We start from the raw sequence: 11,754 nt of genomic DNA on the forward strand, positions 1-11,754 counted from the left end.
TCACATGAACACACATGCATTCCAGCAGCATGCTAGTTGGCTTTACATTTTTCCTGCATTGAATTGCAGCTCTTCCTGCACGATTCTTTGTTCTCTTGCTGTTTGTCCCTCTCAGGTTTCTATGCACCTTGTCTCTCCTCTCTGTTGCTGTGTCCTGGTGTGCCTGCGCCAGCATGTTTTTTTTTGCCAACTTATTTTGTTGTTCTGCGTTCTTTCGTCCCTTGCGTCGACCCCCTTGCATTTGTGTAGCAGCAGGAGAATGTGCAGGAAAGAAATGGTGAAAGCAAAGTGAAAGAGAGAGCAGCAAAAAGGTTGTTGATGGATCAACGGCACTGTGTGTGCAGAAGCATGAGCAGCCTGTGGATGGCAGCAAAAGCCTACTGCACCTGGTATTCCCAGGCAGTCTCCCATCCAAGTACTAACCAGGCCTGACTTGGTTTAGCTTCTGAGATCAGACGGGATCGGGCGTTTTCAGACTAGTGTGGCCGTAGGCATCAATGTCATGGCTTTCTCTTTACTTAAACGGACATAAGGCTGTTCTTCACTCCTTTTTCTCCTTCCATGCATTCATCCAAGGAATCAACACTCAAGATTCATTTCACCATTTTCCTTCCGCCACACCCACCTCTTGCTGCTCTGACTCCCACACAAGCAAACGACAAGCCCTACCCTTCATTGCCTTGCCTCAAGCTTCAAAACTGCCTGACTTTCACCATTCCCTCACTCACCCACAAATCACTCACTCATTCACCCCCCAATCTCACGCTCGCCAACCTCGAAATCTCTCATCCCCTCAAATCGCTCTCCCCCAAATCTCCCCATCCCCAAATCTCTCCTCCCCCAAAAAAGCTTCCACCGCACCCAAAACACCAGGATTGTTTCATTTCCAATCCCACCAATTATTAAGCCAGATCGCTGTTGTAGCCACATTTCGGAACCCCATGTGGCAAGTGGCGCCTGCTACTCGGCATTCTGATTTGCAACACTCCTCACATGAACACACATGCATTCCAGCAGCATGCTAGTTGGCTTTACATTTTTCCTGCATTGAATTGCAGCTCTTCCTGCACGATTCTTTGTTCTCTTGCTGTTTGTCCCTCTCAGGTTTCTATGCACCTTGTCTCTCCTCTCTGTTGCTGCGTCCTGGTGTGCCTGCGCCAGCATGTTTTTTTTTGCCAACTTATTTTGTTGTTCTGCGTTCTTTCGTCCCTTGCGTCGACCCCCTTGCATTTGTGTAGCAGCAGGAGAATGTGCAGGAAAGAAATGGTGAAAGCAAAGTGAAAGAGAGAGCAGCAAAAAGGTTGTTGATGGATCAACGGCACTGTGTGTGCAGAAGCATGAGCAGCCTGTGGATGGCAGCAAAAGCCTACTGCACCTGGTATTCCCAGGCAGTCTCCCATCCAAGTACTAACCAGGCCTCAGTCTGCTTGGTTTCCGAGATCAGACGGGATCGGGCGTTTCCAGACTAGTGTGGCCGTAGACATCGATGTCATGGCTTTCTCTTTACTTAAACGGACATAAGGCTGTTCTTCACTCCTTTTTCTCCTTCCATGCATTCATCCAAGGAATCAGCACTCAAGATTCATTTCACCATTTTCCTTCCGCCACACCCACCTCTTGCTGCTCTGACTCCCACACAAGCAAACGACAAGCCCTACCCTTCATTGCCTTGCCTCAAGCTTCAAAACTGCCTGACTTTCACCATTCCCTCACTCACCCACAAATCACTCACTCATTCACCCCCCAATCTCACGCTCGCCAACCTCGAAATCTCTCATCCCCTCAAATCGCTCTCCCCCAAATCTCCCCATCCCCAAATATCTCCTCCCCCAAAAAAGCTTCCACCGCCCCCAAAACACCAGGATTGTTTCATTTCCAATCCCACCAATTATTAAGCCAGATCGCTGTTGTAGCCACATTTCAGAACCCCATGTGGCAAGTGGCGCCTGCTACTCGGCATTCTGATTTGCAACACTCCTCACATGAACACACATGCATTCCAGCAGCATGCTAGTTGGCTTTACATTTTTCCTGCATTGAATTGCAGCTCTTCCTGCACGATTCTTTGTTCTCTTGCTGTTTGTCCCTCTCAGGTTTCTATGCACCTTGTCTCTCCTCTCTGTTGCTGTGTCCTGGTGTGCCTGCGCCAGCATGTTTTTTTTTGCCAACTTATTTTGTTGTTCTGCGTTCTTTCGTCCCTTGCGTCGACCCCCTTGCATTTGTGTAGCAGCAGGAGAATGTGCAGGAAACAAATGGTGAAAGCAAAGTGAAAGAGAGAGCAGCAAAAAGGTTGTTGATGGATCAACGGCACTGTGTGTGCAGAAGCATGAGCAGCCTGTGGATGGCAGCAAAAGCCTACTGCACCTGGTATTCCCAGGCGGTCTCCCATCCAAGTGCTAACCAGACCTCAGTCTGCTTGGTTTCCGAGATCAGACGGGATCGGGCGTTTTCAGACTAGTGTGGCCGTAAGCATCGATGTCATGGCTTTCTCTTTACTTAAACGGACATAAGGCTGTTCTTCACTCCTTTTTCTCCTTCCATGCATTCATCCAAGGAATCAGCACTCAAGATTCATTTCACCATTTTCCTTCCGCCACACCCACCTCTTGCTGCTCTGACTCCCACACAAGCAAACGACAAGCCCTACCCTTCATTGCCTTGCCTCAAGCTTCAAAACTGCCTGACTTTCACCATTCCCTCACTCACCCACAAATCACTCACTCATTCACCCCCTAATCTCACGCTCGCCAATCTCGAAATCTCTCATCCCCTCAAATCGCTCTCCCCCAAATCTCCCCATCCCCAAATCTCTCCTCCCCCAAAAAAGCTTCCACCGCCCCCAAAACACCAGGATTGTTTCATTTCCAATCCCACCAATTATTAAGCCAGATCGCTGTTGTAGCCACATTTCGGAACCCCATGTGGCAAGTGGCGCCTGCTACTCGGCATTCTGATTTGCAACACTCCTCACATGAACACACATGCATTCCAGCAGCATGCTAGTTGGCTTTACATTTTTCCTGCATTGAATTGCAGCTCTTCCTGCACGATTCTTTGTTCTCTTGCTGTTTGTCCCTCTCAGGTTTCTATGCACCTTGTCTCTCCTCTCTGTTGCTGCGTCCTGGTGTGCCTGCGCCAGCATGTATTTTTTTGCCAACTTATTTTGTTGTTCTGCGTTCTTTCGTCCCTTGCGTCGACCCCCTTGCATTTGTGTAGCAGCAGGAAAATGTGCAGGAAAGAAATGGTGAAAGCAAAGTGATAGAGAGAGCAGCAAAAAGGTTGTTGATGGATCAACGGCACTGTGTGTGCAGAAGCATGAGCAGCCTGTGGATGGCAGCAAAAGCCTACTGCACCTGGTATTCCCAGGCAGTCTCCCATCCAAGTATTAACCAGGCCTCAGTCTGCTTGGTTTCCGAGATCAGATGGGATCGGGCGTTTTCAGACTCGTGTGGCCGTAGGCATCGATGTCATGGCTTTCTCTTTACTTAAACGGACATAAGGCTGTTCTTCACTCCTTTTTCTCCTTCCATGCATTCATCCAAGGAATCAGCACTCAAGATTCATTTCACCATTTTCCTTCCGCCACACCCACCTCTTGCTGCTCTGACTCCCACACAAGCAAACGACAAGCCCTACCCTTCATTGCCTTGCCTCAAGCTTCAAAACTGCCTGACTTTCACCATTCCCTCACTCACCCACAAATCACTCACTCATTCACCCCCCAATCTCACGCTCGCCAATCTCGAAATCTCTCATCCCCTCAAATCGCTCTCCCCCAAATCTCCCCATCCCCAAATCTCTCCTCCCCCAAAAAAGCTTCCACCGCCCCCAAAACACCAGGATTGTTTCATTTCCAATCCCACCAATTATTAAGCCAGATCGCTGTTGTAGCCACATTTCGGAACCCCATGTGGCAAGTGGCGCCTGCTACTCGGCATTCTGATTTGCAACACTCCTCACATGAACACACATGCATTCCAGCAGCATGCTAGTTGGCTTTACATTTTTCCTGCATTGAATTGCAGCTCTTCCTGCACGATTCTTTGTTCTCTTGCTGTTTGTCCCTCTCAGGTTTCTATGCACCTTGTCTCTCCTCTCTGTTGCTGCGTCCTGGTGTGCCTGCGCCAGCATGTTTTTTTTTGCCAACTTATTTTGTTGTTCTGTGTTCTTTCGTCCCTTGCGTCGACCCCCTTGCATTTGTGTAGCAGCAGGAGAATGTGCAGGAAAGAAATGGTGAAAGCAAAGTGAAAGAGAGAGCAGCAAAAAGGTTGTTGATGGATCAACGGCACTGTGTGTGCAGAAGCATGAGCAGCCTGTGGATGGCAGCAAAAGCCTACTGCACCTGGTATTCCCAGGCAGTTTCCCATCCAAGTACTAACCAGGCCTCAGTCTGCTTAGCTTCCAAGATCAGACGAGATCAGGCGTTTTCAGACTAGTGTGGCCGTAGGCATCGATGTCATGGCTTTCTCTTTACTTAAACGGACATAAGGCTGTTCTTCACTCCTTTTTCTCCTTCCATGCATTCATCCAAGGAATCAGCACTCAAGATTCATTTCACCATTTTCCTTCCGCCACACCCACCTCTTGCTGCTCTGACTCCCACACAAGCAAACGACAAGCCCTACCCTTCATTGCCTTGCCTCAAGCTTCAAAACTGCCTGACTTTCACCATTCCCTCACTCACCCACAAATCACTCACTCATTCACCCCCCAATCTCACGCTCGCCAATCTCGAAATCTCTCATCCCCTCAAATCGCTCTCCCCCAAATCTCCCCATCCCCAAATCTCTCCTCCCCCAAAAAAGCTTCCACCGTCCCCAAAACACCAGGATTGTTTCATTTCCAATCCCACCAATTATTAAGCCAGATCGCTGTTGTAGCCACATTTCGGATCCCCATGTGGCAAGTGGCGCCTGCTACTCGGCATTCTGATTTGCAACACTCCTCACATGAACACACATGCATTCCAGCAGCATGCTAGTTGGCTTTACATTTTTCCTGCATTGAATTGCAGCTCTTCCTGCACGATTCTTTGTTCTCTTGCTGTTTGTCCCTCTCAGGTTTCTATGCACCTTGTCTCTCCTCTCTGTTGCTGTGTCCTGGTGTGCCTGCGCCAGCATGTTTTTTTTTGCCAACTTATTTTGTTGTTCTGCGTTCTTTCGTCCCTTGCGTCGACCCCCTTGCATTTGTGTAGCAGCAGGAGAATGTGCAGGAAAGAAATGGTGAAAGCAAAGTGAAAGAGAGAGCAGCAAAAAGGTTGTTGATGGATCAACGGCACTGTGTGTGCAGAAGCATGAGCAGCCTGTGGATGGCAGCAAAAGCCTACTGCACCTGGTATTCCCAGGCAGTCTCCCATCCAAGTACTAACCAGGCCTGACTTGGTTTAGCTTCTGAGATCAGACGGGATCGGGCGTTTTCAGACTAGTGTGGCCGTAGGCATCAATGTCATGGCTTTCTCTTTACTTAAACGGACATAAGGCTGTTCTTCACTCCTTTTTCTCCTTCCATGCATTCATCCAAGGAATCAACACTCAAGATTCATTTCACCATTTTCCTTCCGCCACACCCACCTCTTGCTGCTCTGACTCCCACACAAGCAAACGACAAGCCCTACCCTTCATTGCCTTGCCTCAAGCTTCAAAACTGCCTGACTTTCACCATTCCCTCACTCACCCACAAATCACTCACTCATTCACCCCCCAATCTCACGCTCGCCAACCTCGAAATCTCTCATCCCCTCAAATCGCTCTCCCCCAAATCTCCCCATCCCCAAATCTCTCCTCCCCCAAAAAAGCTTCCACCGCACCCAAAACACCAGGATTGTTTCATTTCCAATCCCACCAATTATTAAGCCAGATCGCTGTTGTAGCCACATTTCGGAACCCCATGTGGCAAGTGGCGCCTGCTACTCGGCATTCTGATTTGCAACACTCCTCACATGAACACACATGCATTCCAGCAGCATGCTAGTTGGCTTTACATTTTTCCTGCATTGAATTGCAGCTCTTCCTGCACGATTCTTTGTTCTCTTGCTGTTTGTCCCTCTCAGGTTTCTATGCACCTTGTCTCTCCTCTCTGTTGCTGCGTCCTGGTGTGCCTGCGCCAGCATGTTTTTTTTTGCCAACTTATTTTGTTGTTCTGCGTTCTTTCGTCCCTTGCGTCGACCCCCTTGCATTTGTGTAGCAGCAGGAGAATGTGCAGGAAAGAAATGGTGAAAGCAAAGTGAAAGAGAGAGCAGCAAAAAGGTTGTTGATGGATCAACGGCACTGTGTGTGCAGAAGCATGAGCAGCCTGTGGATGGCAGCAAAAGCCTACTGCACCTGGTATTCCCAGGCAGTCTCCCATCCAAGTACTAACCAGGCCTCAGTCTGCTTGGTTTCCGAGATCAGACGGGATCGGGCGTTTTCAGACTAGTGTGGCCGTAGACATCGATGTCATGGCTTTCTCTTTACTTAAACGGACATAAGGCTGTTCTTCACTCCTTTTTCTCCTTCCATGCATTCATCCAAGGAATCAGCACTCAAGATTCATTTCACCATTTTCCTTCCGCCACACCCACCTCTTGCTGCTCTGACTCCCACACAAGCAAACGACAAGCCCTACCCTTCATTGCCTTGCCTCAAGCTTCAAAACTGCCTGACTTTCACCATTCCCTCACTCACCCACAAATCACTCACTCATTCACCCCCCAATCTCACGCTCGCCAACCTCGAAATCTCTCATCCCCTCAAATCGCTCTCCCCCAAATCTCCCCATCCCCAAATCTCTCCTCCCCCAAAAAAGCTTCCACCGCCCCCAAAACACCAGGATTGTTTCATTTCCAATCCCACCAATTATTAAGCCAGATCGCTGTTGTAGCCACATTTCAGAACCCCATGTGGCAAGTGGCGCCTGCTACTCGGCATTCTGATTTGCAACACTCCTCACATGAACACACATGCATTCCAGCAGCATGCTAGTTGGCTTTACATTTTTCCTGCATTGAATTGCAGCTCTTCCTGCACGATTCTTTGTTCTCTTGCTGTTTGTCCCTCTCAGGTTTCTATGCACCTTGTCTCTCCTCTCTGTTGCTGTGTCCTGGTGTGCCTGCGCCAGCATGTTTTTTTTTGCCAACTTATTTTGTTGTTCTGCGTTCTTTCGTCCCTTGCGTCGACCCCCTTGCATTTGTGTAGCAGCAGGAGAATGTGCAGGAAACAAATGGTGAAAGCAAAGTGAAAGAGAGAGCAGCAAAAAGGTTGTTGATGGATCAACGGCACTGTGTGTGCAGAAGCATGAGCAGCCTGTGGATGGCAGCAAAAGCCTACTGCACCTGGTATTCCCAGGCGGTCTCCCATCCAAGTGCTAACCAGACCTCAGTCTGCTTGGTTTCCGAGATCAGACGGGATCGGGCGTTTTCAGACTAGTGTGGCCGTAAGCATCGATGTCATGGCTTTCTCTTTACTTAAACGGACATAAGGCTGTTCTTCACTCCTTTTTCTCCTTCCATGCATTCATCCAAGGAATCAGCACTCAAGATTCATTTCACCATTTTCCTTCCGCCACACCCACCTCTTGCTGCTCTGACTCCCACACAAGCAAACGACAAGCCCTACCCTTCATTGCCTTGCCTCAAGCTTCAAAACTGCCTGACTTTCACCATTCCCTCACTCACCCACAAATCACTCACTCATTCACCCCCTAATCTCACGCTCGCCAATCTCGAAATCTCTCATCCCCTCAAATCGCTCTCCCCCAAATCTCCCCATCCCCAAATCTCTCCTCCCCCAAAAAAGCTTCCACCGCCCCCAAAACACCAGGATTGTTTCATTTCCAATCCCACCAATTATTAAGCCAGATCGCTGTTGTAGCCACATTTCGGAACCCCATGTGGCAAGTGGCGCCTGCTACTCGGCATTCTGATTTGCAACACTCCTCACATGAACACACATGCATTCCAGCAGCATGCTAGTTGGCTTTACATTTTTCCTGCATTGAATTGCAGCTCTTCCTGCACGATTCTTTGTTCTCTTGCTGTTTGTCCCTCTCAGGTTTCTATGCACCTTGTCTCTCCTCTCTGTTGCTGCGTCCTGGTGTGCCTGCGCCAGCATGTATTTTTTTGCCAACTTATTTTGTTGTTCTGCGTTCTTTCGTCCCTTGCGTCGACCCCCTTGCATTTGTGTAGCAGCAGGAAAATGTGCAGGAAAGAAATGGTGAAAGCAAAGTGATAGAGAGAGCAGCAAAAAGGTTGTTGATGGATCAACGGCACTGTGTGTGCAGAAGCATGAGCAGCCTGTGGATGGCAGCAAAAGCCTACTGCACCTGGTATTCCCAGGCAGTCTCCCATCCAAGTATTAACCAGGCCTCAGTCTGCTTGGTTTCCGAGATCAGATGGGATCGGGCGTTTTCAGACTCGTGTGGCCGTAGGCATCGATGTCATGGCTTTCTCTTTACTTAAACGGACATAAGGCTGTTCTTCACTCCTTTTTCTCCTTCCATGCATTCATCCAAGGAATCAGCACTCAAGATTCATTTCACCATTTTCCTTCCGCCACACCCACCTCTTGCTGCTCTGACTCCCACACAAGCAAACGACAAGCCCTACCCTTCATTGCCTTGCCTCAAGCTTCAAAACTGCCTGACTTTCACCATTCCCTCACTCACCCACAAATCACTCACTCATTCACCCCCCAATCTCACGCTCGCCAATCTCGAAATCTCTCATCCCCTCAAATCGCTCTCCCCCAAATCTCCCCATCCCCAAATCTCTCCTCCCCCAAAAAAGCTTCCACCGCCCCCAAAACACCAGGATTGTTTCATTTCCAATCCCACCAATTATTAAGCCAGATCGCTGTTGTAGCCACATTTCGGAACCCCATGTGGCAAGTGGCGCCTGCTACTCGGCATTCTGATTTGCAACACTCCTCACATGAACACACATGCATTCCAGCAGCATGCTAGTTGGCTTTACATTTTTCCTGCATTGAATTGCAGCTCTTCCTGCACGATTCTTTGTTCTCTTGCTGTTTGTCCCTCTCAGGTTTCTATGCACCTTGTCTCTCCTCTCTGTTGCTGCGTCCTGGTGTGCCTGCGCCAGCATGTTTTTTTTTGCCAACTTATTTTGTTGTTCTGTGTTCTTTCGTCCCTTGCGTCGACCCCCTTGCATTTGTGTAGCAGCAGGAGAATGTGCAGGAAAGAAATGGTGAAAGCAAAGTGAAAGAGAGAGCAGCAAAAAGGTTGTTGATGGATCAACGGCACTGTGTGTGCAGAAGCATGAGCAGCCTGTGGATGGCAGCAAAAGCCTACTGCACCTGGTATTCCCAGGCAGTTTCCCATCCAAGTACTAACCAGGCCTCAGTCTGCTTAGCTTCCAAGATCAGACGAGATCAGGCGTTTTCAGACTAGTGTGGCCGTAGGCATCGATGTCATGGCTTTCTCTTTACTTAAACGGACATAAGGCTGTTCTTCACTCCTTTTTCTCCTTCCATGCATTCATCCAAGGAATCAGCACTCAAGATTCATTTCACCATTTTCCTTCCGCCACACCCACCTCTTGCTGCTCTGACTCCCACACAAGCAAACGACAAGCCCTACCCTTCATTGCCTTGCCTCAAGCTTCAAAACTGCCTGACTTTCACCATTCCCTCACTCACCCACAAATCACTCACTCATTCACCCCCCAATCTCACGCTCGCCAATCTCGAAATCTCTCATCCCCTCAAATCGCTCTCCCCCAAATCTCCCCATCCCCAAATCTCTCCTCCCCCAAAAAAGCTTCCACCGTCCCCAAAACACCAGGATTGTTTCATTTCCAATCCCACCAATTATTAAGCCAGATCGCTGTTGTAGCCACATTTCGGATCCCCATGTGGCAAGTGGCGCCTGCTACTCGGCATTCTGATTTGCAACACTCCTCACATGAACACACATGCATTCCAGCAGCATGCTAGTTGGCTTTACATTTTTCCTGCATTGAATTGCAGCTCTTCCTGCACGATTCTTTGTTCTCTTGCTGTTTGTCCCTCTCAGGTTTCTATGCACCTTGTCTCTCCTCTCTGTTGCTGTGTCCTGGTGTGCCTGCGCCAGCATGTTTTTTTTTGCCAACTTATTTTGTTGTTCTGCGTTCTTTCGTCCCTTGCGTCGACCCCCTTGCATTTGTGTAGCAGCAGGAGAATGTGCAGGAAAGAAATGGTGAAAGCAAAGTGAAAGAGAGAGCAGCAAAAAGGTTGTTGATGGATCAACGGCACTGTGTGTGCAGAAGCATGAGCAGCCTGTGGATGGCAGCAAAAGCCGACTGCACCTGGTATTCCCAGGAAGTCTCCCATCCAAGTACTAACCAGGCCTGACTCTGCTTAGCTTCCGAGATCAGACGAGATCGGGCATTTTCAGACTAGTGTGGCCGTAGGCATCGATGTCATGGCTTTCTCTTTACTTAAACGGACATAAGGCTGTTCTTCACTCCTTATTCTCCTTCCATGCATTCATCCAAGGAATCAGCACTCAAGATTCATTTCACCATTTTCCTTCCGCCACACCCACCTCTTGCTGCTCTGACTCCCACACAAGCAAACGACAAGCCCTACCCTTCATTGCCTTGCCTCAAGCTTCAAAACTGCCTGACTTTCACCATTCCCTCACTCACCCACAAATCACTCACTCATTCACCCCCCAATCTCACGCTCGCCAATCTCGAAATCTCTCATCCCCTCAAATCGCTCTCCCCCAAATCTCCCCATCCCCAAATCTCTCCTCCCCCAAAAAAGCTTCCACCGCCCCCAAAACACCAGGATTGTTTCATTTCCAATCCCACCAATTATTAAGCCAGATCGCTGTTGCAGCCACATTTCGGAACCCCATGTGGCAAGTGGCGCCTGCTACTCGGCATTCTGATTTGCAACACTCCTCACATGAACACACATGCATTCCAGCAGCATGCTAGTTGGCTTTACATTTTTCCTGCATTGAATTGCAGCTCTTCCTGCACGATTCTTTGTTCTCTTGCTGTTTGTCCCTCTCAGGTTTCTATGCACCTTGTCTCTCCTCTCTGTTGCTGCGTCCTGGTGTGCCTGCGCCAGCGTGTATTTTTTTGCCAACTTATTTTGTTGTTCTGCGTTCTTTCGTCCCTTGCGTCGACCCCCTTGCATTTGTGTAGCAGCAGGAAAATGTGCAGGAAAGAAATGGTGAAAGCAAAGTGAGAGAGAGAGCAGCAAAAAGGTTGTTGATGGATCAACGGCACTGTGTGTGCAGAAGCATGAGCAGCCTGTGGTTGGCAGCAAAAGCCTACTGCACCTGGTATTCCCAGGCAGTCTCCCATCCAAGTACTAACCAGGCCTCAGTCTGCTTGGTTTCCGAGATCAGACGGGATCGAGCGTTTTCAGACTAGTGTGGCCGTAGGCGTTGATGTCATGGCTTTCTCTTTACTTAAACGGACATAAGGCTGTTCTTCACTCCTTTTTCTCCTTCCATGCATTCATCCAAGGAATCAGCACTCAAGATTCATTTCAACATTTTCCTTCCGCCACACCCACCTCTTGCTGCTCTGACTCCCACACAAGCAAACGACAAGCCCTACCCTTCATTGCCTTGCCTCAAGCTTCAAAACTGCCTGACTTTCACCATTCCCTCACTCACCCACAAATCACTCACTCATTCACCCCCCAATCTCACGCTCGCCAACCTCGAAATCTCTCATCCCCTCAAATCGCTCTCCCCCAAATCTCCCCATCCCCAAATCTCTCCTCCCCCAAAAAAGCTTCCACCGCCCCCAAAACACCAGGA

The 11,754-nt window shown here is 49.1% G+C and overlaps 5 non-coding genes and 7 pseudogenes across 5 annotated transcripts; all 12 read right to left on the bottom strand.

Annotated features, from left to right (window-relative positions):
• Positions 1-374: 374 nt before the first annotated feature.
• Positions 375-493, bottom strand: LOC139269690 (5S ribosomal RNA; annotated as a pseudogene).
• An 870-nt stretch (positions 494-1,363) lies between these two features.
• LOC139270531 (5S ribosomal RNA) lies at positions 1,364-1,482 on the bottom strand. The gene has a single exon (XR_011594873.1). It is a non-coding gene; the product is annotated as a 5S ribosomal RNA (ribosomal RNA).
• An 870-nt stretch (positions 1,483-2,352) lies between these two features.
• LOC139269584 (5S ribosomal RNA) lies at positions 2,353-2,471 on the bottom strand (annotated as a pseudogene).
• Positions 2,472-3,341: 870 nt separating this feature from the next.
• On the bottom strand, positions 3,342-3,460 carry LOC139269536 (5S ribosomal RNA; annotated as a pseudogene).
• Positions 3,461-4,330: 870 nt separating this feature from the next.
• Positions 4,331-4,449, bottom strand: LOC139269346 (5S ribosomal RNA). Its single transcript, XR_011594229.1, has one exon. It is a non-coding gene; the product is annotated as a 5S ribosomal RNA (ribosomal RNA).
• An 870-nt stretch (positions 4,450-5,319) lies between these two features.
• LOC139269691 (5S ribosomal RNA) lies at positions 5,320-5,438 on the bottom strand (annotated as a pseudogene).
• An 870-nt stretch (positions 5,439-6,308) lies between these two features.
• On the bottom strand, positions 6,309-6,427 carry LOC139270528 (5S ribosomal RNA). Its single transcript, XR_011594870.1, has one exon. It is a non-coding gene; the product is annotated as a 5S ribosomal RNA (ribosomal RNA).
• Positions 6,428-7,297: 870 nt separating this feature from the next.
• On the bottom strand, positions 7,298-7,416 carry LOC139269585 (5S ribosomal RNA; annotated as a pseudogene).
• An 870-nt stretch (positions 7,417-8,286) lies between these two features.
• On the bottom strand, positions 8,287-8,405 carry LOC139269538 (5S ribosomal RNA; annotated as a pseudogene).
• Positions 8,406-9,275: 870 nt separating this feature from the next.
• On the bottom strand, positions 9,276-9,394 carry LOC139269347 (5S ribosomal RNA). Its single transcript, XR_011594230.1, has one exon. It is a non-coding gene; the product is annotated as a 5S ribosomal RNA (ribosomal RNA).
• An 870-nt stretch (positions 9,395-10,264) lies between these two features.
• LOC139269467 (5S ribosomal RNA) lies at positions 10,265-10,383 on the bottom strand (annotated as a pseudogene).
• Positions 10,384-11,253: 870 nt separating this feature from the next.
• Positions 11,254-11,372, bottom strand: LOC139269303 (5S ribosomal RNA). Its single transcript, XR_011594186.1, has one exon. It is a non-coding gene; the product is annotated as a 5S ribosomal RNA (ribosomal RNA).
• Between the last annotated feature and the right edge of the window lie 382 nt (positions 11,373-11,754).

The sequence above is a fragment of the Pristiophorus japonicus genome, chromosome 8 (assembly GCF_044704955.1).
Source record: "Pristiophorus japonicus isolate sPriJap1 chromosome 8, sPriJap1.hap1, whole genome shotgun sequence".
NCBI classification, from domain to species: Eukaryota; Metazoa; Chordata; class Chondrichthyes; family Pristiophoridae; genus Pristiophorus; species Pristiophorus japonicus.